The sequence below is a fragment of the Leptodactylus fuscus genome, chromosome 5 (assembly GCF_031893055.1).
Source record: "Leptodactylus fuscus isolate aLepFus1 chromosome 5, aLepFus1.hap2, whole genome shotgun sequence".
Taxonomy (NCBI): Eukaryota; Metazoa; Chordata; class Amphibia; order Anura; family Leptodactylidae; genus Leptodactylus; species Leptodactylus fuscus.
In genome coordinates this window covers 107534247-107561267 of record NC_134269.1, presented here as the reverse complement: position 1 = coordinate 107561267, position 27021 = coordinate 107534247, and positions in this window count along the sequence as shown.

Below are 27021 nucleotides of genomic sequence, written 5' to 3'. Positions count from 1 at the left end.
ACTGAAATCAATCTCAAACACCTCTGAGAATTAGCTTGCCAGGTGAGCCCAATTAAAGAAAATCTACAGTACTTAAGGCCAGGGCCCCACGGGAAGTAAACGTCGCGATTTGCCTGCAGTGGAGACGCTGCAGGAAAAATTGCGGCGTTTTACAGCGTTTTACAGTGCAAGCAAAGGATTCATGCGAATCCCATGTCCACTTTGCGGAAAAAAATGCAGTGCGGACACGCAACGATTTTCAAAGCCGTTGCAGCTTTGCAAATCGCAGCATGTCAATTATATCTACGGAAACGCCAGCGGCTTTCCCGTAGATATAATGTTAAGAGAAAGTCCGCAGAGGAAAACTCTGTGAACTTTCTCTTAAAAGCGCTGCGGAAAGAACCGCAATGCGATCATGCAGCAGTTCTTTCCGCAACGCTTTATCACTGCGTTTACGGCCCGTGGGGCCTTAGCCTAAGGCTGAGGCCCCACATTGCGGGAATGCAGCATTTTTTGTTGGGAGTCTGATTTTTACACGTGTATTTTGCCAAAATACACGCACGTTTACTCTGTGTGAAGGGGCCCTAAAACAGGGAGACAGGAGTCCTTAGAATATCTAGAAGTTTCACAGCCAGCCAGCTGAAAATACAGGAACACCAAACGAAAAGAATGAGCCTGCCCTAAAAAGGGAAGGAGAAACTTACACAAGGAGACAAGGGTACGCAAGTGCAAGGGAAGACAACTGTGGGGTTGAAGGGGGGAATCCAGAAAAGAAGGGAAGAAAAACAGAGCCTGATTGTGGACTAGGTGGAGAGGATCTGGAGAAAGAATTGTCAGTCAGCTGATTCCTAAAACACCACCCATAGCCACCAGAGAGCATCAAATTTGGAGTCAGTAGAGTCCTCTGCAACTATCATCTCCATCCTCCAAATATGGATGAGCCATTTTAATAAAGAAGGGGTAGCAAAGCTACGCCAGTGTCGGGGATGACTGTTCTAGCAGCTGCAAAGAAGTGGCGCATGAGGTCAACTTTTACCTTAGAAATTTTATCAGGGATGATGGTAAAGACTGGCATCTGAGGAGACAGCGCAACCATTAACCCTAGCTGCAGGTCAAAGACAGATGCCCAGAGGGGCCACACGGTGGCTCAGTGGTTAGCACTGCAGCCTTGCAGCGCTGGAGTCCTGGTGTTCAAATCCCACAAAGGGCATAAAACTATCTGCAAGGAGTTTGTATGTTCTCCCCGTGTTTGCATGGATTTCCATCCCATATTCCAAAGACATACTGATAGGGAAAAATGTACATTGTGAGCTCTATGTGGGGCTCACAATCTACATAAAAAAAAAAAAAAAAAAAAAAAAAAAAAAGACAGATGTCCAGAATGATCCTTAAAATCTTAAAATTCTTCTCCTGAGCACTGCGTGGCAGGAGTGGTTTAAGAGCAAACACATTCTGCTGAACACTGTGTCCACACAGGTTGTAGTCAGCTGTGGACTGCCAGTGGGAACCACTGCACCAATTACCCGATTCATGTGACACTAACCAGACAGCAAAGGGCCAGAAAATGAAGAGAAATTTCAGGTGAAAGTGTGCCATAATTCTGCATCATATTCCACCTTGTGAACAGGTCTTAATAGTTCCCCCACAGGTAACAGGACTACTACTACTTATGTATGAGGACTATTATCTGTGAAGAGGATACTATTACTTCAATAATGCCGTAACGATGAGGCATGGACTCCACGGGGTGTTGGAAGAGTTCTGGAGGGATATTGATCCATGCAGTCTGCACTTAAGCCCACAATTGGTCCTGTGTAGTGGGCTCTGGGTCCATGGAGTGGACACTGATATCCACAGCTTCCCATAAATGCTATATGGGATGGAGGTCAGGTGAGCGGGCAGGCAAACTGAGGGTTGAGAGGTCACTGGTGTGTTCATTAAGCCAGTCCTTTGCCACCGAGCAATGACACGTTGCATTGTCCTGTTGGTACACAGCATCCCCATCAGGGAACTCCAGAAAGGGGTGCAGATGGTCTGCCATAAGTTGCACGTATCGAGCACCGGCCATTGATCCCTGCACCTGGACTATGGGGCCCAATTGAAACCATGTGAACACGGCTCAGACCATGATGGAGCCACCTCCTGACTGGACACATCCCTGTTGGCATGTAGGATCCATGGCTTCATGGGGCATACACCACACTCTTACACGCCCATCAGCTCTGTACAACTGGAATTGTGATTCATAAGACCATGCCACATGCTGCCACTGCCATTGTCTCTGCGATACTGCAGGTCCACCCGAGACACTGTTGACCTCGGAAACCCAAATTCCCGGGTAATCTCCAAAATGCTATGCCCCATGCGTCTTGCACCGATTATCATCCCATGTTCAAAGTCACTTAACTCACGACATGCTGCCATGTTCACGAGACACCTGTCTGCATCAGACTGCTCAGATATCCTGGCGACACTTGCGCCATAAGCCGCATCGCGTCACACTGTTTGAGCATCATATCCAAGACAACCGGCACTGGGAAATGCTTTCCCATGACTTTTGGCCACTGAGTGTATATGTTTCACCTTTTCAATTGAATTACCAAAAAAATAATAACTTTTGATGATATTCTAATTTATTGAGATGCACTTGTATAATTGACAATGTGGGTCAAAACGGTGCTTTTTTACCTATTTTAGTGCACCTTAGAATATGTTCTAAGTAGATTACCGTAATTATTTGACATTTACGTAAGACATTCCTACCTTTGGTTGATATACCTAGTCTCTGCTATTTTTCTTCTGCTGAGGGTATAACTAAGATGTACTTTATGCAACTTTATTTCACTACATGTACAAAAGTCTGACATTATCACTCAATGTTGAAAGAAAAGCATATACTTCATGGTACACATCTATTTACTCTGGTCCATGATTATAAGTGGTCATGGGGCCTCAAACACAGATATCCAATGCATTAATGTGTTCACATGTGTTATATGTTAATCTTTATATTAACTTTAAAATCTAGAAACGCTTTCAGGAGGTTGTTATTTAATTCGTATTATTCTTTATGCTGGCGTAACTGTATTTTAAATGGGGAAAACTGAGGTTGCTAAAGAAGCTAATACAAGAAGATGTATCACTAGACTGAATAATTGTGACATTCATAGACCGTATCAGAGCCTGTTTGTTTGCACAATAACCTACTGCATTAAGAAAGCCATCCTGGCTGTCTTGAGCCCTAGAGACACCCATTTCATCACCTGACACTGCAGCAGATGTTATGGATTGATAAGAGACTTCACTCAATTCATTCTAAGAGTACCAAAAGAAGAAAAGAAAGTAATACATTTTATATGAAGAGACTTTGTAAGTGTAGTACCAACTAATACATTGTGTTTCTTATTTTTAATAATAGATGTGTTTTATGATTAATTTGTAATACCAATAGGAATCAGTATTACATTTTTTATTGTACATTAGTGTATTGGACAGGTTTACTCTTTTCATTGGTTGCTTTATTCTTTGTTATTTCCGGCCTAACGGATCTAAAGGGATCAGTTTTTAATGGGGTTTTTTGGGCAACGGATGAGTTCCAAAAGAGACCAATGAAGTTAAAACCAATGCAAAATGGCCAGCTGACACATGGCCAGAAAACTGATGAAAAATAAGTGACACATTGATGGAAATGGACATTAAAAACTGACTGATCCATCTCATTTTAATGTACATTTTCCTTACTCAATCAGCAGTAACAGTAATCTTTTTGCATCAACTGTCCCGCGGCCATTTTAAAAACAATGAGAATGAATTACTGTATTTTTGTATGTTTTTTTTTTTTTTTTTTGATGGACAGAAAAGTGGTGAGTTAAAAAAACAATGGACACACACTGTATCTGTTTTTAACACATGTAAAATGGACTGACATCCAAGTTAAAAACAGATCAGTTGGTTGGGTCAAAAAAAAAAAAAAGACCAATTAAATTCACATGTTTTATAATAGTCTATTAAAATGGTTAATACTCAGCCATCAAAAATATTATGAACTAAACAGATGTGCATGGATGCAAAACAGCCACCAAAACAGAATTTCATGACTGTTTTTAATGGACATTAGATGCATCAAAAATTACACTCATATAATAGGGCCCAAAGTTATTTTTTTAATGTCCAGTACACATCTGTTTTTAACACCATAAGAGACATTGGGTACATTCACATTAGTTTTGCCAGTGAATAACGTCAGTTAAAAAACAGTACATTCCCTGTTTTTGCCTTTTTTTTTCTAGCCTGACTGACCCAATATGCAAGCCATATACAATCTATAGGGTTATTTTTTAAGTCCATTTTTGTGTGATGTATCAGTTTTACTGACTTTATGGCTAGTGGCCCCACTTGGCGTAAATGATCACATTCTAGCGAATCCCAACCCCACTTTACGGTAAAAAATGCGCTGCCAACACCTTATTTTCAAAACAATTGCAGTTTTGGAAATAACAGCATGTCAATTATACCTATGGAAACACTGGAGGTTTCCCTATAGGTATAATTGAAGCAGCAAGTCCAAAGAGGAAACCTCTACAAACTTTCTCTGCAAATCAATTTGTTGCTGCCATGGTTTTTCCCACATTGCTTTTTTGCTGCGGGTCGCTATGTGGAGCCTTTGCCTAAAAATAAGTGGGTTGAGTTAAAAAAAAAAAAAAAAAAAAGTTATTCATTTTTTTACAAAAACTAAGGGCTTATTCACATGTCTGTGAAAAACTGACATGTGACAACCGTTTTAGCAACATCCATCGCACATCCGTTTCGAGAACACATTGTATTCAAAGTATCTACAGTATTTACGTGTTTGGCTTTTTGACGATCCTCTTTTTTGAGCATAGTTCTGAGCCCTGTTGTATTTCCAGCCATAAAGAATAGGTCACTTTTGGAGTTTCCACAGTTTTTCCATTGTATTGGCACTCTAGGGTACTCTAGAGGCTCCTCTGACCTCCCACACCTGAGCAATAGAGATGGAGTGCTGGCTATAGTGGAATGCCGGGATTCCAGCTCTATTGCGCAAGTACAGGCAGTCATCAAAGTAGAGGAGGAGCCGTCCCCACAGAAGAAAGTTATCTCCCATGCCCAGAAGAATTGGACAGGAAGACAGGTAAGTATGAGGGGGTGGCGGGGATAGTAATGGTGATGTTCCATTTCCAGCTAATCAGAAAATGTGCCTGGGCCAATCACATGACCACCTCAATGATACTGGTAAATATAAAATAAGTCATTTAGAGAGTATGCAGGGGAGGGTGTTTAGGATATAGTATAAATTTCATTTTAATCCTGGACAATCCCGGTAAGGCCCGGGGCCCTACATGGTGTAAACGCTGTGGAAAAACAGTCACAGCAAAGTAAATCCCATCCCCAATTTGTGATAAAATACGCGCTCCAGTTTTGGAGATTTCTAAAACTATTGTGAACCAAGAATCTGGTGCAAAATGTTGCAAATACTTTCATTAGCTTGAAGTGGCTTTTTTTTTTTTTTTTTTTTTTTTTTAAAGTGTGACATAGTGAAAAGTCATGGCTGGAAACTAGACACAAACTTGGCCATTAAATATATGGGGTGAAGTTTCAGACAGGGCAATCTATGTACAAGATTTACCATGCAGTACATTGTACAACCTGAGCCGTTGTGATAAATCTGGCACATTTTAGACTGCCTAATTTGAAGCTGTAAATGATCTCAAGTTTCTAGTGAAATACTGCAATAAACAGTATACTTATAAGTCTCTCAAAGCTAGAAAATCCTACTACATGCAAGGCACTGGCAGATTCAGTTCACACAAATTGTGGTGTGGTTTTTTTGTGTGTGCTTGTAAAAAACAACATGAAATCCATGTATTCTTACAGAACTTCTTTTGTTTCTTAATATGTGTGTATGTTAAGATTGCCTTTTCTGTACCCAAAGGTGCTGCATTAAAGAAAAGCATATTAGACACTAAAAAAAAATATGCCAAAACTAAGAAAAAAATACCAAAATTGCCTATTGACTTGCAATTACATTTGCATCTACTGTAGTGAAAGATTCCTGAAAAACCAAAGCAAAGAAACATAGAATTTTTTCTTAAAATACTGTCTGTGTGTGAAACCAACCTTAGACCCACATTTTTTAACCAAAGTGTTTTTTTATTGAGTTTTCTTCAGCTTTTAAATGTAGTTGGTTGGGCACATGCATGTCAGTAGATAAACAACCTCCATTCTTGAGCAATTAATGAGGTCTCTAGTTTTATAATTGCTGTTAGTGGAGATGATGGTTAATCTATTGTCAGTTCTGATATAGTCACAGGCTGAAAAATTTACATATCTAAAATGCCCATAGGCTTTGTGTTCAGCATTGTGCCCTTCATGACCTCAAGGAGGTAGTTGGTGGACTACATGGTCCTATGTGTTCTTGCCTCATCTAAAAGAAAACACAGCAATTATTCAGAACCTTCTCGACTTCCTGATGACAAACAAGTACCTATAATAGCGCTTCTTGCCTGTTGATCAGCATTTCTGAGAACTGACCAGGGAATGCTTGGTTCAATTAATCTATCAGAAAGTTCCCTAGCTTTCTGGTGAAAATCATCTACACAGTAACAACTGCACTGCATCCTAAAAACTGACCATTTGAAGTACCGGGAGGGGTCGGGTGACAGCCTACCGTACCGTCTTTCTAGTCTATTAACAGATTAGCATAGGTGGGTATCTACGGTTCTCCATTGCTGTACCTCTGCATTGGTGGAAGAAGGTGTCCTCAAAGACAGAGAAATTGTGGCTCCTAACAAATTTTTTAAAAATACAAAAGAAAGCTGTTGTGTCCATAGTGCTGGATTCCATGTGAGATAGAGGAGAAGAACATTTCAACATCTAGACTTGCTAAAATATGGTCAGCTTTAAGTTTCAAGTCAACCAGTTTTTTCAAAACCTCCATCATATCCGTCATGTAGGAGGGGTATGATACTACAAAGAGTTTAAGCATCTAATGAAGGTAATGGCTAGAATTATGTGAAATATTATTAGGTGGATACTCCTTATGTTTTTTGGGGAACATGTATTTCTATTCTTTGTCGTTTATCAGACTCTCAAAGTTTACTCAATCAAGGTTGTCTGTAAAATGCAGTGTTTTACTGTTGTGTTTCTGCATCAGCCAAAAGTGCTCCATTTCTGCAATGTGGGGCCTCCCTGTCTCAGCCCTTATCAGCAAAATTCAATTGACTAATAACTGGAAGATAAACAGCTTAGAAATACAAGCTGCTCCGAGAACTCAGCTCCCCCTCCCCTATCAGAGCAGGGAGCTATGTCACTTTCATGGGCAGAGAAAAACAGCTCAGAAATACAAGCATGGAGCACTCAGCTCCCCCTGAGAGCTGAGAGCAGGGAGCTATGTCACTTGTCCTGGGTGGAGAGATAAGAGCATCCCAGGTCCATGATTATGGAAACACAGTGTAAACAATGAAGTGAATAAATTAAGATAGCAGCCAAACAAAACAGTTTTGATGAAGCAATGCATTTAGGAGACGTCTTAACTCCACATAAGCTAGCAGTATAGTTAGGATGCTTGAGATGGAACAACCCCTTTAAGAAAGACTATTCTCCCCCTACTTTTAGAAGTCTTCTCCGTGCCACTGTTCCAATGATATTCCCGTTTTTTACCGTATGTAATTGAGTCTCCAGACAGCACTGGCAGTCCTGAAAAAAGGGGTTCTAATGATTGCATTCCTTTAATATGGTCACTGTTTGGTCAGTTATTTTCATCAGTGATTGTGAGCCAAAACTAGGAGTGGGTTAAAACATAAAACAGGTACAAATATTTCTATTATGTGTGATCTCTGTGAAGTCTAAATTTCTAACTTTGGCTCACAATCACTGAACAAAATCACTGATCAAACACTTCTGTGTGAAAGCAGGCTGAGGCTGTGGCCCCTCGTTGTGGAAACACAGCTTTTTTTGTTGCAGATTTTGTTGCAGCCAAAGCCAAGAATTTCAGCAAAAGGAATGGGAGATATATAGAAAATTCTTATACAACTACCTTTTTCTCAATCCACTTTTGGCTTTGGATCAAAAAAACGCAACAAAATCTTCAACAAAAACTCTGTGTTTCTGCATTGTGGAGCTTTAGCCTTAAAGGGATTGTGTATTTCAAGTCAATGTGCATCAACCATCCTGGACAACACTTTTTAACTACAATTCATTGCAAACATAATTGCAACTGAAGTAAAATCTATTTACTAATAACTAAATATCAAGTCTTTCTGTAACCTATTTATGACTGCCAACCAATAGATAGCTCTCCATGTTTTATTATGTTTTTCTCTTGCTTGCCTAGCATTTTACTTACATTGTCCCTAGAAGAATACATAAGGTGACTTCCCTACATGTATGTCTTTAGAGCATGGCAGGACTATTGTCCTAGAGGAAGAGTACTTGGAGGAAACCCACACAGACATTTGGATGACATACAAACTCTATGCCCTTAAATGTTGCCCTTGGTCAGATTTGAAGCCAGGACATTGAACATTCCTTTCTTGAACTATATTTTATATTTTTAATTTCATTTGATCACATTCATCATTACTTTCTCTGCTCACTTAGAAAAGTTAGAAAACATGAAAATTACTGTGCAAATATAAAATACACCATAACTTTTGACCTTTCATAATGGCTTTTCTTGAGAGTATTATGAATGTTTCTTGGTCATTGATAGGCATTAATAATTTTTTTTCAATATTCTTTAAAACACAAGTCGCCATCTAGAAAGTAGCAGGCATATTTTAATACTCTTCATCTGTCTGAAAACTACAGCTCTAAGCAGCTGGAGAATCACAGATTGCACATTGTTGCCCTAAAGGAGCAATTAATACATTGAACAATGTTCACAATAACAAACTTATAACTTATTTCAGGCAGTATAATTGTAATAATTAATACAATCAAAACAATTTATTTATCTACTACCACTACTAAAACTGCTAATAAATACATGGTAATTTAATGTATATTTAATGAAGCTAAACACTTCTAAAACAAAATTTGATCTGTAAGCCATTATTTCAAGATGAATGCTTTTTAATATCTATTTTTCCATGGAGTAATAACAATCCTTTCTGACGCATTCTCAAAAGAAATATTACAGACATTTTACTATTGATGCCAGCTTGAATGTTAAGATGCTGTTCACAAAAATAGTCTGCAATTTTGGATTTTTCATGCACTACATGAACAAAAATTTTCAGGCATAGACTCAAAAGTTATTTAATTTATAATATATTATTAATATAATTCATTTAGAATATCCATGAGAGACCGCAAACACTGCAAGATATAGCTAAAACTGAAATGTAACTATTATTTAGATCAATACATTTATAAATTAGAACTAGTACAAGCATATAATATTGTTCATCAGCCTTTGTTCTTTAAAAATGCAATGCAAGGCCCCTTTAAGCAGGCATAAAGGGATTGCCTCAACACTATAACCAGTGGTGTAACTAAAGTCTTGTGGGCCCTGGTGCAATATTTTGTCCGGGGTTCCTTACCTAAGGAGTTTAATCATCCTTAGTGTGGTTAGGGTAATCTGTGGGTCTCCTTGGCTTATGGGCCAGATGGAAAATGCAATCTCAATGATTCCAGTGCTTATGGGCCCCCTAAGGTTCCTGGGCCTGGTGCAACTGCAACCTCTGCACCCCCTCAAGTTACGCCCCTGTCTATAACGTATTGCTTTATTGAAGCTGGCATAGAGTTCAGTAAGTCAGTTATTATTGCCAGAGGAGGCTCTAACTGGCCATACTGTATACTATAACAGCTGCTGAAATTCAGTATTACATGATGGCCACCTTTAAAATACAAGAGCAGACTGAGTTTGTCAGAGCAATGGCTGCTGCTTCTTGCAGTTTCTTGCTTTAGTTAACAGAGTGTTATCCTAAGCAGAAAACTCCCTTTATATGAATAACAATATTGAAGGCCTTCCTGAGATAATCTTGTTCTGTAGAATGAGAAACTTTTCACAAACTGATAAAAATTGGTTAAGGCTGCAGTTGCATGGACCTTTTATGATGTGATGCAGATACAAAAGAGGATAGAAATACAATCTTTATACTTTATTACTTCTTTATTCAGTACTTAACGTATATACTCGAGTATAAGCCGACTTTTTAAGCTGAAAAAAAACCCTCAGCTTATACTCGAGTTAGGATCCAACCAGCGCCACCGTGGAGACAGTGCTGCTTCACCACTCAACTATCGGCAGCAGTGCTGCTCCAGCAGCCGCCCACAGTCAGCGGTGGGCCTCCGTGCTCCCTTGCTCTCCAGACCCCCCCCCCCCCCGACCGCTCCATCACACACCAGGTGACGTGGCCACGTAAACTCAGGCCCGCACCCAACTGGCCGGCTAGCAGAAGTAAGTACGCTTCTGCAGCTGGAAAATAATAGTAAGAGTGATTTTTCAAGTATTTATCCCCTATCCATAGAATAGGGGATAAATACTAGATTGAAGTTGATGGGGGGGGTCGTGGTTTGGGGTGCAGTAGGTGCTGGGGGGAGGGGGGCATTTTGGTTGTCTGTCTGCCCCTTCCCTGAGCTTGAAGACTGTTTTTTTTTTCCCCACTTGGAACTTAGCCTGACTGCAGCCAGACTGAATATAGAGTATCTGCAGTGCTCCTATTCAATCGAGAAAGGGTTAATAGGAGCACTGCAGATACCCTAATTCCAAGTGGGGAAAAAAAAAAAAACAGTGCTCAAGTTCAGGGAAGGTGCAGACAGACAACCAAAACACTCCCTCCCCTTCCCCAGCACCCAGCATCTACTGCACCCAAAAACTACCTCTTATATCTCAGTTAATGTATCTATTTTAATTTTTGAAATTTCCCAGTAGATGCTGCATTTCTCCACCGATGGATATTGTAAGGAAAAAGAAAATACACAAATTGCTGGCTTTCATTCATTTTTCCTCACGCCAAAATATGATAGAAAGTGATATGTACCACGTAAGTACTGTATTTGTCAATTTATGTTGCCTTTAGCCCTCATTTTATGCTACGTTCACACTAGCATTTGGGTATTCCGTCCCCCATTCCACTTAAAATATGCAGGACTTTTCTCTCCACTGTCTGCCCGTTTCCTCAGGTAACTTCTTTGTAAGCGGATAGGGTATTTGTTTTCTGGTCCCAAAGCGGACTTGAAGAATGGAAACAAATGCTAATGTGAACCTAGTATTAGAGATTGAACATACAAATGTTGCATTTACCACAGATTCAATACATGCATATATATACAGAGGCTTACAAAAGTATTCATCTTGAACTTTTTCACATCGTCACCTTACAACTAGAGATACAGATTAGACATTAGGAAAAACTTTCTGACAGTGAGGGTAGTGAGAGAGTGGAATAGGCTGCCACGGGAGGTGGTGGGCGCTCCATCAATGGAAATCTTCAAGCGGAATCTGGATAAACATATAGCTGGGATGATTTAGGAAAACCTGCACTCGCAGGGGGTTGGACCCGATGGCCCTTGAGGTCCCTTCCAACTCTACCATAAGAAAAATAAGAAAACTACAAACTTCTATGTATTTTATTGAGATTTGAAGTGATAGTCTAACGCAAAGTAATGTGTTCAGCCATTTTTACTTGAGTTTTGCATTACTTAAAAGTTAATACTAAACATTTTTACTGATCTGAACACATGTAAAAATAAAACACCATAATTGAAAATTGATCTACTACAGTCTATTAAACCAACGCCCTAGGAGAATGGCCAAAAAATCTCTTGCAGTGTATGGCTATGCATGTCAGGAGAACATAAAACATCTGAAAACAAAAATTTGATGTTCTTTTTTGCTTAATGCTACTATTTTTGAAAAGTTCAAATTAGGGAAGATTTTCTTTAACAAAGATATGTATTGCGTCCCACTCAGCTTGCTTGGATAATTTGTTTCCCAAGAGCTTAAACTTGTTTGATCAACAGTACATGGTCTACTGTCTGTGAACTGAAATGTTTCACTTTGTGGGTGGGAAACTCTCTGTCTTCCTTTGTAAACTCGCCAGTGCTTGCGTAGCATTCATAACATGCCAAATGGGCTATTATGATAAGCTTGCACATGCAGTATATACCATCTAAACACCACAAATACTGTAATTTCTAATTTCAGTGATCCATGGGTAAGAAATAGATGGCACTTTGTCTTTCCTTTGAAGTATTTCCAGTTAGATTTGTCTTCACTTTGTGGCAGGGAGGTCTGTTTGTCAGAAGATGTGGTCACTAGTTAATGTTCTCATGGTTTCTTATTTACAGCTTATAATAGTTTCCATCTCATTGATAATGAAATGCTTTGAAGCTGTATTAAGGACCCAAAACCAAATAAGGCAATATTCATCGTGACTAAATCAGTCACCAATTTAGATAAGTAACTCAATATTATACTGAGAACTGAAGACGTTTCATATATGGCACCAGTCAAAACTTTAGAAGTGAATACACCTATTGCTAAAGGGGTTTCTTTATGTTTTAATACTACTAAAAATATAACCTTTCATGTCCTCATCAATATGCGGTACTATATACCACTAGAAAACCATCATATTGCTGATGTCAGCGTACTTTCAGCTTTCCCAGTATGTGCCTCATGGCTGGAGATATCGGTGCCATTAGTAAATTAATTGAAAAAGTAAACCCCATATTTTATATTGAGTCATTACAAACAGAGTGAACTTTTTAAATTTTCATTCCCCTCATAATCTTGGCCGTCCTTCTCTGCACTCTCTCTAGTTCAATTATGTCCTTTTTGTATACTGGGGCCCCAAATTGTGCACAATAGTTTATATGCAGCCATACCATTGATATGTATAGAGGCATAACTATGTTCTTGTCATTAGAATCTATACTTCTTTAGATGCATCCCATAATTTTATTTGCCTTGGCGATAGCTGCCTGGCACTGGTCACTAAAGGCAAGCTTGCTGTCCACCAAAATCCCCCAAAGTCTTTTTTATTGACAGTCTTATCCAGTAATTTATTATTAAGTATATAATCATAAATTGTTTTCTTTGACCAAAATTCATAATCTTACATTTATGTATATTGAACTTCATTTGCCAAGTCTTCAGCTTCTTTAGATCTCCTTCTAATATTCTACTATCCTGCTCATTTTTTATTACCTTACAGAGTTTAGTATCATTTACAAATATAGACACCCTGCTCAGTAGACCCTCTAGCAGGTCATTAATAAAGATTGGAGATGAGAGAGTAGTATTCGATCGAGTAGGTATTCGATCGAATACTACGGTATTTGAAATACTCGTACTCGATCGAGTACCACTCACTATTCGAATGGAAAAATTTGATGCAGAACCAGCGTTGATTGGTCGAATGCTATACAGTCGGCCAATCAACGCTGGTTCTTCTCCTACCTTTAGAAGTCTTCTCCGTGCAGCTTCCTTGCGGCGTCTTCTGGCTCTGAATTCACTCTGCCAGGCATCGGGCCTGGGTAGAGCCGACTGTGCATGCCCGCGCTACAAGAAAATGGCCGCTTTGACTGTAAGCGGCCATTTTCTTGTGGTGTGGGCATGCGCAGTTAGCTCTGTCCAGACCCAATGCCTGGCAGAGTGAATTCAGAGCCGGAAGACACCGCGGGGATGCTGCACGGAAAAGACTTCTCGGAGAATCCGGCCCGACCCTCAATCATGGACTTGGCAAGTTCAATTTGATCGAATGTTGCCTACCCCTGAAATGAGCATTTTCCCCCCCATAGAGTATAATAGGATTCGATATTCAATTCGAGTAGTCGAATATTGAGGGGCTACTCGAAACGAATATTGAATATCGAATATTTAACTACTCGCTCATCTCTAATAAAAATATTAAAAAGGAGGGGACCCAATACTGACCCCTGTGGCACCCTAGTGGTGACTTTGGCCCAGTCTGAGTATTTACCATTAACAAGTACCCTCTGTTTCCTATCACTGAGTTGTGAACACTGAGATGCATATGTTTTCCCCCAGCCCCAACATTCCCATTTTGTATAGCAGCCTTTTATGTGATAAAATTTCAAAAGCCAGATACACCACATCTAATGCATTACCCATGTTCAATCTAGAACTGACCTGTTCATAGAGGCCGATTTAGTACTAAATTTATTGTTGAAAACATGCAACTGCTCTATGTGAAGATGCAAACATAACAAAAAGTAAACATCCCATACTGGGTGTCCGTTCTCTTTAACTGTAGGTGTTGAATGAAAAAGTTTTCTTGTCCAGTAATTTTAGTAATATCCAAAAGAAGCGTGATCCGCTAAAACTTAACTTTTAATAGACCATATATAAAAACAATTACTGTATATACTCGAGTATAAGCTGACCCGAATATAAGCCGAGGCCCCTAATTTTATCACAAAAAAACTGGGAAAACTTATTGACTCGAGTATAAGCCTAAGGGGGAAATGCAGCAGCTACTGGAAAATTTCAAAAATTAAAATGGTTGGAGTTTTTGGGTGCAGTAGATGCTGGGTGCTGGGAAAGGGGAGGGGGTGTTTTGGTTGTCTGTCTGCCCCTTCCCTGAGCTTGAGTACTGTTTTTTTCCCCCACTTGGAATTCAGCCTGGCTGAATATAGGGTATCTGCAGTGCTCCTATTAACCCCTTCCCGATGGAACAGGAGCACTGCAGATACCCTATATTCAGTAGACCGGGCACTTTCAGACACAGGGATACCTAATGTCTATGTTTTTCATAGTAATTTTCTACTTTTATATGTATTCTAGGGAAAGGAGTAATTTAGAACTTTTATTTTTTAATTTTTTTAAAATCTTTTTTTTTTTTTTTTGCACTATTTTATGGGAGATTCTATACATTGATATTGTGGCTGGTCATAGACCCCCCCCCCCCCAAAAAAAAAAAAAAAAAAAAAATAGATTTTTTTTTTTTTTTTGCTGACTCGAGTATAAGCCGAGGGGGGATTTTTCAGCACAAAAACTGGGCTGAAAAATTCGGCTTATACTCTAGTATATATGGTATATCATAAAAATAACAGAGGCCATTATTGTCTCAATGAATACCATAAACAAAATACTGTTCACCATCAAAACTACAACATTGCAAAGAAAAAGAATAACAACAAACATAGAACAATTGAGAAATATGTCTCGCCATTTCCCTGCAGACTAGAGTTCAGATAGTAGTTTCATGGACCGAGGTTGTACTCTCCAGCTGTTGCAAAACTACAACTCCCAGCATGCATACTGGCTCTTCTGTTCTGGGAACTCCCATGGAAGTGAATGGAGCATGCTGGGAGTTGTAGTTTCACAGCAGCTGGAGAGCCGAAGGTTCCCTACCCCTGTTGTAGATGATTCAAGATGGTTTATTTGGTGGATTAGAGGATGAATGGATGAATAGTGATCATGGGAAATAATACCTAACCCTAATACACCCTAAATACCTCAACACTACACCCTCAATTCCTAACATGGTAGCCACAGTCATAGTAGGACATAACCCCAACTGCAACCTGACCCTACTGTGACCATCTTGGATTCTATTGGTCCAAAACAACTAGTATATGTACTAAATGTACTGGTGGATGGTACCTGTTTACCTACCCATACGTGAATATTCAAAATGATATCACGGTCACAAATCTATTATATGTACTAAATATACTGGTGGTTGATACTTATTTATGTCCCTGTACATGAATACTCAAAATTATATCAAGGTCTAAAATCCAATCCCAACGTCTACATCAGGGTCACAGATCCAAACTGGACATGCATGTTCCATTCATGATGAGTGAACTCGTCATGGGATATAAAAAATACTGTTAGGGGATATGTGAACAGTGCACCTTCATCCAGAAGTCACTCAGGATTAATAACCTGTACAACATCACAAATCCCAATGACTATAATGAGGTGCATAGCACGTGCATTCTCTTTAACTGAATGTGTCAAACGAAAAAGTTTTGCATGTAGAACTTTTTTTGTCTAGCAATTTTAGATGGACACTGCTATAGAGTCCCCGAATGAAGACCTGATGCAGATGTAGCTATAGCCTTTGCAGTAGATTGAAATGTTTATTATATAACATCAACATATGCCATAGTACAGTATTATCAAAAGAAGGAGTAAACCCTCAAAATGCCAAATAAAATCTACAATAATATGACAAATGGAAGGACGAACAGATAGATAGATAGATAGATAGATAGATAGATAGATAGATAGATAGATATAGATAGATTAGATAGGTAAAGTAAAGCACTACTGTGTTTACATGTTTGTTTTTTAGACAATAAATATGTGTGTGTAATAGTTTCCTAATAGAAGAAAGCATCTTGCCCTCCTGGGTGATGTATGCATTCAACTTCAAGCTGATTCCTCATATGCTAATACAGCCAATTTCCTCTTTTATTTCATTTCTGGAGCCTAAGTCTGTGATCACTGATAAGGTTCCCAAGGAGACCGCCTTCACTCACAAATGAGAACATGGGGGGGAGGACTGGTGATGGAGATGTGTAACTCGTAGAGAGCACTGGTAGATGAATAATTTAAAACTCCGCCCGGAGATTTGAGGCTAAAAATCAGAGATAAGAGACACCACAGGGTCTTCTCTGTTTATTCAGAGCTTCATCTTCCAATGACAGGTGACCTCCAAGGTCAAGGGCATGATGGGAAATGGAACAAACAGTGGGAAGAAGTATTATATCCCACATGGAAATAATGATTCATTCTGCCAGATGAAAATGTGATCCTTTTCATTTCTGTTCCCTCTTTACAGTGTGACAGGTAAAACATCTTTACTGTGACAAATGTAAATGTTTATACAGTATGTGTTTGTGCGCTTATCAATAAATGCTGCCAAATAGCACAAACCTGCCACAACTTGTTAGAGGTAAACCTAGTAATAATATGCATATTATATAATATACAATGTAAGGTTTATTTTAGTAAAAGTCATGTTCTGCTATGTTTAAATGGATTCTTAATGTTAACATACACTTATACATTATAATATGGTAAGGGTTTTTATTTTTGTTTTTTATGGAACATTTTAATATATAATAATCTGTGTTGCCATAATGTATAAACACCAACATATGCCATACAATTTTACAGTTCAGGGAATTAGCATACATAGAAGCTTAGGGTACATTATGTTAACACATGGCAGATTTGTTGGAAAAAAATCGACTTCATACATGTAAATGCAGAATGTCTAGAGACTTCTGGACGCCCCATTCAGATAAATAGGACTGTTACAGAAATGTCTGAAAGAAATCTGCTGCTTATGAACATACTCTCACAGATATCAGCAAAATACTTTCAGGCTAAGGCACCACGTAAAAAAGCGCAAAAAAGCCCTGTGGGACAAACCACGGCAACGCATAACGGTTTTTCGCACAGCACTTTTCAAAGAAAGTAGGAAACCTCTGCAGACTTTCCACTTCAATTATACCTATAGGGAAACCATTGGCCTTTCCACAGGTATAATTGACAACATATGATTTCCAAAACCGTGACGTCTATGGAAATTGCAGCATTTATGCGGCTTCTTTTTCTCTGCTAGAAGTACTAGAATCCCATCCACTTGGCAGTGACTATAATACTCGGCGGCATTTCCTCATTGTTGCTGCCATGTGCGGCCCTGGCCTTATAAACAATAGTCTTGTCCAAAAGCTTGCATTCTAAGGATATGTTCACATTGTGGCCTATGGATAGGATTTTGAGGCACATTTCCACCTCAAAATTCTCTCGAAACATCCAACATCCTGCCTGAACTTGCTACAGTTTCCATGGGAGAATGACCACTGAACACGTGATTCATAACTTCAGGATCATTAGCCCCATTGTATGAAATGAATCACACATGCAAACCTGTGTCAGAAAACCAAAGCTCGGCCTTGACTTTCTGCTTCAGATTTTATAGGGGACATTTTTGGAACAGGTTTTTGAGGCAGAATACTGCCTCAAAATCATATCCTATCATTGTTTTAACCTGCTTTCATTCTTTAGAATTTTAGGAGTCTTCAGTTTCGTTGCAATTTTTCAAGACAATTTCAAAATTTGTGTGACACTTAGGCCTGTACAATATAAAGCCCATATAAATTACTCCATGTTAGAAACATTGTTTCTAAAATGTTGTTATCTCTTCAGGTGTTCATAGGAAGCAAAATGGTGTTCAAATTCTAAATTGCAGATCATTTCCAGATTTTAATTTTTTCTTGTAAGACATCAAGAGTTTGCAGCAAAACAAAACACAATGGGACAAATTTATGAAGTTTGGCGTTAATAGTGTCAGTCTTTCAATAGTGTCAGTCTTTCAAGATAGATTGATGGTAAAGTGTTCACCTCATATACTACAAGAAACAGGTCTCTTCATAAATGAGGCTCCATATTTTGGCCCCAGAGGTGTTTCAGAAAATTTATTAACGCTGCAGGTTATTAATACATTCCAATAAAATATAGCTTTGACTTTAAATTTGACATTTTCACAAGGGCTAGTATTAGAAAAGAGCAACCACCATTTTTAGGCATTTTCTCCTGAATACAGCCGCACCCCATATGTGGTTGTAAACTGCTGTTTGGATGCATGACAAAGTGACAAAAAAAATCATCAATGTTGGCATTGTTTTTGGGGTTTCATTTTTAAAAAGTTTCTTATGTGGTTGTAGAGGCCTATAAACTTTATTCATTGGATCAACAAGATTATATTGTTAGCCAATTTACTTTTATTAATGTTTGCTACTTTTACACAATAGAGACACTTAAATATTTAGTTAGAGCCCTCGTTTTTTAATTTTTGTCACTAAATCTATTCAAGGACTTTTTTGCAGGATGAGTTTTTTAATCACCTTTCACAAGTATTGCCTTAGGAGACAGACTGTGACTAGGTCCTCACTCAATATGGGTTTAGGGGTGGTCTTGTATGTTGTTTACATGTGTTTTGTTTGTACATTGCAACTGTCAAATATTGTTCTGTGAATGCTATAAATCTGCATGCTTTGCTTTAAACTGATGTCACTAAGTATTATTTGGTGGGTCTTCTCACCTTTTTCATTCTCAAATTTTCTGGAAAGAGGGCAGTGTGTTGATTTTTCCAAAAGGGGGGACCCAATTGCACCTATTGGCTATGCAGCAGGCAGAGTCCCTTACAATAAGCTCAAAGTACTTCTTTGAAAGCTACCAGTGCAAACCTAGAGGACTTGGTGCTGTGTGTGGGCTTCTTCTGTCACATTGCTAGAAGGTTGCTGAATGAATCACTGAACCGAGTTTCTTTTAAACCCCTGCTGGCTTTGAGCAACTGTTGTTGACCTCTACTGTGCCAAATTACTGTCTCAAGTAAGTATCAGTGATAACTAGACATGTGAGTGAGCATGTACCTTATATTCGGCCACCTTAGCAAGCACTGGAGTAAGCAGAAATCTGTCTGTCCTGTCCTTGGGTAGTGCCATATCCTCATGGGCCATGAAAATGATGTGTGGGTTCAAGAATCATTACAACTTTTTTGGCTTAGTCAGCAAAAACTACCAGTAGTGGTACGACCACTCCTTGGAGTATGACAAGATCACCAGTGCTGGCACAACCAGTGCAGGGGTGCAATGTGTTTTCCCAGCACCAGAGGCTGTGGTGGTCGAGGCGGCAAAGAGGAAAGCCAGCAGAGATAGTTGCAGCATCTTCCAAAGTTCAATGGCTGATTCCTATGTAGTCAAGGTCAGGAAAAACAGTTGACCCAAGAATAGTGTGCTGCTGGAGAATCTCCTCGATATGGATAGCAGTGAATTGACTGTATCCTGCCAGAGCAAGATCATCCTCTCCAAGGAACTTGGTTGTAAATGGGTCACATACAGTCGGATGGAGAATGTGGAAGGGGTGGAGTCCAGTGAGGAGCTTGAGGTTAATGATGGGAAATGTGTGGGATGACACTGAGTTTGAGATTTATGGGAGCTGTATCCGCAGTCCAGAGATTTTGCAGCCATCATGCCAGGTGGTAACCATTAAGGAGAAGGGAGAGGAGGAGCAACTTGGGCTCAGCACCTAATAACCAGGTGTGTCTCTGCAAGTCGTGAAGCCAAAGTGGATGCATCTGCTATAATGGTCCAGAGCCTGTATCTGGAAAGAGGCTTCCCTGGCTGTCACCAGAGGAAGGAGAGTTACTGAAAAATAAAGGATTGATCCTCAAGAAGAGAGAGGTCTAGATGACTCGATAAGTGTTTAATTCTACAAATTGAACTAATTTGAGTATAATTTTACCTGCCATATTAGTCCATATAATATTATGTTTGTTCACAGGTAAGAGTTATGTCACTGGAATGAGCATAGGAAGTCCTGTTAAGGTGTCTGGTAGCTTAAATATGACAACAGAAACAGTTTCCAGTATGTTCAAATTAGTAAGTGATGACTGAATGATAGTTGTTAATTTCACATGCTTAGCTAGTGATGACTGAGGTGTACCATGCCAGTGCCGCAATAGTGTAGCCCCTTGGGCTTCCTGTATCAAGCGCAGCTGAGCTCCACGTGCAATTTAGTGTGATCTAGATCTAAGTTACCATATTGCTAGGTCCAGATGACCAAAGTGTTGAACCGGATTTTAGTTTGTGAACCGTTGAAGTCCTTTAATTCCTTTTAGGATAAGGCCCCACATTGCAGAAGTTGTTTGTTTTTTTTGTTGTGGTTTTGTGAGCCAAAGCCAGAATTGGATTCAGTAGAAGCGAGAAGTATAACTACATTCTATATATTTCCCATTACTTTTGTAGTCATTTGTGACTTTGGCTCAAAAAAAGACAACGCAATCTGTAATAAAAAAAAAAAAAAAGCTATGTTTCCGCAACATGGGGCCTTAAAATGAAGTGGTTATCAGGGATGACAACTAATAACTAGGGAGGTATGTAAGGTATAGAAAACCACCAAATGGAATAGAAATATTCATTATAAAACATGGGTGTCATGCTCTATGGTTTTAATTATTCATGAGCGACTTCAGAATTCCTATAGGGTGGCCATACATTTAGGGAAAGGTTCCAGTCAGGCCATTTACCAACAGGGGAATGGATCTGAGTTAGGTTTAGAGGGCTAAATAGCAATTCCTACCCCTCCTAGTGTGTGTCTGTTACTTTATCTGTTACCTATATACCCTGGGCCACGTTTATCTTGGAATTATCTGATTATGTACCAGTTTGTTACTATGAGCAACCTCCCATTTATAATGGCACTACACGCAACATCATCTGATTGGTAAGTGTTACTGGTTTCATTTTTTGGAGGCTGCCGTGCCTATGTGATTTCTATTGTTTGCACAGCATATATTGGTACAAGATTTTCCTTCCCCTGCCTTTTAGGTTTGTTATTAATGCATATTTATTAAAAGTTATGTTTTATAATTAATATTTCTATTCCATTTGGTGGTTTGCGATTAGTTGAATAGATTAATAATATATTAATAGGAATTTTTTGGATAAGGTATAGAAAACCAAAACCACCGCAATGACATCAGAATCCTTGGCCTACCAGATGCTACGCCATCCTCTGAACTCATCCCCACTCTCATTGGCATTTTGCTTATGTTTCTAGACTACTTGATTGATATCCTCATTGAGATTGACTGTGTCCACTGAGCCTTCAGACCCTGCAGATGTAAACTGGTCCTGAGATGTCATCTGTAAAGTCCATTACTATGCTCAGAGGAAATTATGCTCAAGGCAATGGAACTTAAACATACTGTCAGGGTCTGGGGTTGCTAGGTGGGGTGGCATAGACACAAAAGTCCAGATTCTTTAATCCAAAAACAAAGGTAGAGTTTATTTTCACTCAAAAAGGTAGTGCAGCAACAAAAGGAAACAATACAAAAATAAATACCTGCCCGGCTAGGCTCTAACTAAACATAGAATAGGTTACCTCACCTATAATAGCAGAAATCAAAAGCCAGTTGAATAATTCAGGACACAGCTCCAAAAAAAATGACATCTCTGTTTGGCACTCCAGCAAAGCTCTGCCAAACTAAAGACATATCTTTTCAGACAGGCCTATCACAATTTCTAACGTAAACCCTTCCGTACTATAATTAGAATCCCCAAAATTTAACCCTCCTCTGTCCCCGCTTCCACATTTCACCACATGATATGATGCCATTTCAGGCTAACTTTATCTGTCCAAGCTCCATCCACATGTTAAAGGACACCACTAGTGACGGCCCATAAAGTTTTAAGTTTGTGTAATGACAGTAACCTCTATTACAAAAGTGTCTGACCTCTGCATAAGCAATGCCGCCCCTGCTACCTCTTGTGTCATCCCCTCTACCTCATAGATTGTAAGCTCTTGTGAGCAGGGCCCTCAGTCCCATTGTGTGAAATGACTTTCTTTGTCATGTATCTTTCTGTCTGTATTTGTACCTTACAAATTGTACAGCGCTGCGGAATATGTTGGCGCTATATAAATAAAATTTATTATTATTATTATTAATATTATTAAAGTGTTGCTGCTGGAGCAACTTCTTAAGCCTCCTTGACGAGGAGACTCTCTGCAGCTGAGTCGCTGCCAGAACATCCCCAAAGTGTGGACTGGAGGGGTGGAATGACAGGTCCCACTACCAATCCTACCTGTCATTCCTAAAAATCCAGCCTAATACTGAACATTTACCAAAATGCTCAGCAGACAAAAGTTGTCTGCCGAGAACAAACATTCCTGGAGTTTTCTCATCTCACCCACCTGAGTAGTTTGGGTGAGATCTACATCCCCTCCATTACCTGACCAGCCATCAGCTTACAATACAGACTTTGACTGTGTGTTATGGTCAGCAGGGTTTATTAAAAAAAAAAAAAAAAAAAAAAAAACTAAACAAATGAAAACCCTGCAGAGCCCTCTGGGCTTCTGAACTGCGAACAACCTAGTGTGAACACTGACAGTTAGTGTCACTGCCAACTAAATAAAACAACCAGGTGACCTCTGTTACCATTCATAGAGTCCTGTGCAGTTAGAGCAGCCGCTACAAATAACAAACTGGCTAGCCAGAACTCCTGGACTAGCCAGAGACCAAGTAACACTGTGTGCTTCTAGTTCCACCCAACCACCAAGGCTGCTTACTGCCAAACAAACTCTCAGTGTGAACACTGACTGAGGGGTGAAGCTAGCTAAGGCCAACCGAGATTCTACAACACACTATACAAGGCAGCATGCTGCCTGACTACCAGCGGCATTGCTGTCTCAGGGATAATTTCTAGCTAGGCCAACTATGGTTATACAGGCTGGAACCCAATCACACATACACACACCATTAGGATTTCAGATTTGAGAGTGGATCTTAGAGCGCCGGGCGATCAGACCAGCCCCCTTATATAGGCAAGGGGCGGTCACCAGCAAATAGCCCAGCTGCCCAATCCGAGCGTCCATTGGTCGACACACCAGTCTATCAAAGACTCGACCACACCCAGCTGTTGCAAAGCAGGTTTACCCCTGCAACCCTGGACTGTACAGAAGAACAGGCAGCGACACCCATCTCATGGCCACAGCTTCTGCACGATCCTAACACTGTGGCATAAATTATGCTCTTTCTTGACCTCTCCTGACATACCCTGTGACAAAAAGTGGCCCTGAAGCCCCTTCTAGCTTTCTTACAGGAACATGGAATCTCATACCGCTGGGGCTTCCCATTTTCATTAGGAGTCTGGCTCAAGAGTAGACTACTAGTGCTCACCCCATCCTTCCTGCAAGCACTGGAGCTCTCCTCCCTTCTCTTCCTAGACTGGGAACTGCTACTGGGCGATCCTGAATTGTCTGAACCTCATCCTGCCCTGGGACCAACTGATGACGGCCACAACCTGCATTTTCCCCATCCACAGAAATCCCGACGAAGACATTGCACTCTAGCAAACAGAGCGCTGCCTGAGAGTGGCATCCCCATGGGAAATCTACAATGCTGGACTGGATATCATTCCAATTGTTAAACTGTGTTATCAGCTTCTATGGTTTATTAGCCTTGATCAGGGCTGCTTTAACTATAGGGTCAATGTTGCATTTGCATTGGGCCCTATCATGTCACGTTTTGCTATTCTTAGAGATTTCATAGCCTAGATGAATTTAGAGAATAGGCTTTGGACAGAAGTGAGCAAATAGGAATTTGGGGATATTACAAGGTTAAGAATGACCAGCCTGGTCAGCCTCAAGGTATTCCCATGGAGGAATTTCATGCTGATTTTGAGTCAGAATTTTTCCTTGTAGCTGAACACATCCCAGATCTATAGCATAACATCTACATCAGTGGCGTAACTACCGCCATAGCAGCAGAGGCAGCTGCCACAGGGCCCGGGACATTAGGGGCCCGGTGACAGCCGCTACCGCTGCTATCATTATACTCGGGGGTCTTTTCGGACCCCCAAGTATAATGATTGGCGGACCGGGAGAGGTAAGAAACATAAAAAAAACTGTTACTTACCTCTCCACGATCCTGCCAGGCCTCCTTCCTGACGTCCTTTCTGATGTCATAGAAGAAGGACGGCAGCGGAGAAGACGGCGTAGGAGCCGGGGACAGGTAAGAAACAGTGTTTTTTTATGTTTTTATTCCCCCGGGTCTCCGATTATTATACTCTGGGGTCTGAAAAGACCCCAGAGTATAATAATTGTTTATGGGTGTCCACAGTGGGACATAATACTGTGCGCAGGAGCCACTATGGGGGATAATACTGTGTGCAGGGGCCACTATTGGGGATAATACTGTGTGCAGGGGCCACTATTGGGGATAATACTGTGTGCAGGGGCCACTATGGGGTACAATACTGTGTGCAGGGGCCACTATGGGGCATAATACTGTGTGCAGGGGCCACTATTGGGGATAATACTGTGTGCAGGAGCCACTACGGGGGACAATACTGTGTGCAGGGGCCACTATGGGGCATAATAGAACACGCAGGAATGCGTAGGAGGGGGTCAGTCGAGGTCTTCGGCATCGGTCGGGGGTGGCCATGTCAAAAGTTCACCACGTGCCCTGCCATTCCTAGTTACGCCACTGATCTACATATTCAGACACTTCAGTAGATTTTAAATAGAAGTGCATCTGTAACACCACATACCTATATGGGTCGTAGTGCTTGCAGTTATAATGTGGGTTCAGATGTCAGGGGGCCACACAGGTCACAGGCAACACACTAGGGCTTGATAAACTTCTATAATTTCATTTCTGATCTCACCTCTCTTCTTTGGTGAGCTGGAGTAATAAGAGTTATGATACACAACTTTCTACACTCTACTTTTAGGAAGGAGAATATTAACCCTTTAAACAGAAAAAATAGCAATTGTCAGGCAGCATATAGTCAAGGAGGTATTCTGTGGTGGAGGCTGTCGAACTACTATGTAAGAGGCACCGACAAGGAAGGAGAATGATTGTGAAACTTTTGTGCAGACACTTGTCAACAAGTCTTCACAGTGGTCTAGTCCCAGGTAAAGAAGAAAAGGGTAATACTAGTACAGATGGGATGTAGTTGACAACTGAGGAGAAGTTGGGAGCTGCACATGCTGAGCTTCTGTACAAAAGCTCATAAATGTTAAGTTCTGCCCTTGTGTACCACTTTCCTTTATTTCGCTCAACACCACTGAATGCCATTCAATGATATTTTATTTGTTTCATGTTCTTAAAATTTGCTATAATGGAAATCAGCTATCTTGATTCTGAATTCTTCCATTCTTTTAATATTATATAACAAGCAGAGCTGCAGTGGATTTCAGACTTAGGGCCCCTTCACACGGAGTAAACGCGCCACGCATTGTGGCGCGTTTACGGCGCGTGTACGGCGCGTTTTTTTACGGTGCGCGATTACGCCGCGTTAACGGCGCGTTTACGCGGCGTTAATGCGGCGTAATCGCGCACCGTAAAAAAACGCGGCGTACACGCGCCGTAAACGCGCTACAATGCGCGGCGCGTTTACTCCGTGTGAAGGGGCCCTAATAGTTGACAACTCAGAAAAGGGTAAAAACACCTAGGAGTAGTTAATAGACGCTACTATTGCAGAGGAGAAAGAGGACTCTGGACTGGTGAATAAATAATAAACAGACTTTATTGGTTCCAAAGGGACAAAGACAAGGCAACGTGTTTCAACACCAGTCTGGCATCTTCATCAGGCCAAGTTATGTCCACAGCAGTCAGGGAACCGGGTACTCTACTGTTCCTGTTCACATCTGACTAGAGGAGTTCCAAAAAACAACCAAGGAGCCAGTGCTGAAAAACAAAATATTGTACCTAAAGTAGTAGTTTTGTATGATTTAAAGATTATAAATGGTCATCTCATTTAAATAATTTTTTACCAATTGCTTTTTTAGCCCTACTGTTTAAAAGTCAACAATGTACAGTACATTGCTCCACTCTCTTAAGGCCATGGTTTGTTAATATTCTACAAAATCCCAGGATACAACTATAAGACAGAATTTAAATCTATGAACATGAGGCAATCATGCTCAGCAGAGTATAACAATAATTATAATAGAGATTAAATAAAAATAATTAGAAAATGCTCATCTAGTTTTGATGTATTAATTATTCTGACCCTGTTCTATTCGGAGTCTAATTATCTGGTTCAGTGGAAATGCCAAGATTTCTACAACTCATAAAAATTACATTGAAGTAATTATGTCAGCAAACTAAACACTATTCATTTACCAAAGCTTTTAGGAACATATTTGAATATACTTTTAACTGTTTTTGTTCGCTATTTCTTTTCATATGTAATCAAGCAGATTTGTTAAGTCAAGTCATTTAGGAAAAGGTACTGTAAATTTGTAAATAAACTTTAAGAAGTCTAATATTGACTTCTAAGTTACTCTCTTACACTATAATGAAACATTTGTTACAAAGATCATTCCTTTGTCATATCTATATCATATAAGAATGTATATTGGACAACAGTTTAAAACATACTCATCTCTGCAAAAAAAATTAAGCCTATAATGTATTCTACACGGAATTCATAAAATGTACAAGCATTTCTTGGAACTCTTATGTATGTAATCTCCTAAACGGACAATAACAGGTGATTCGCCACATAAATTTACTACTA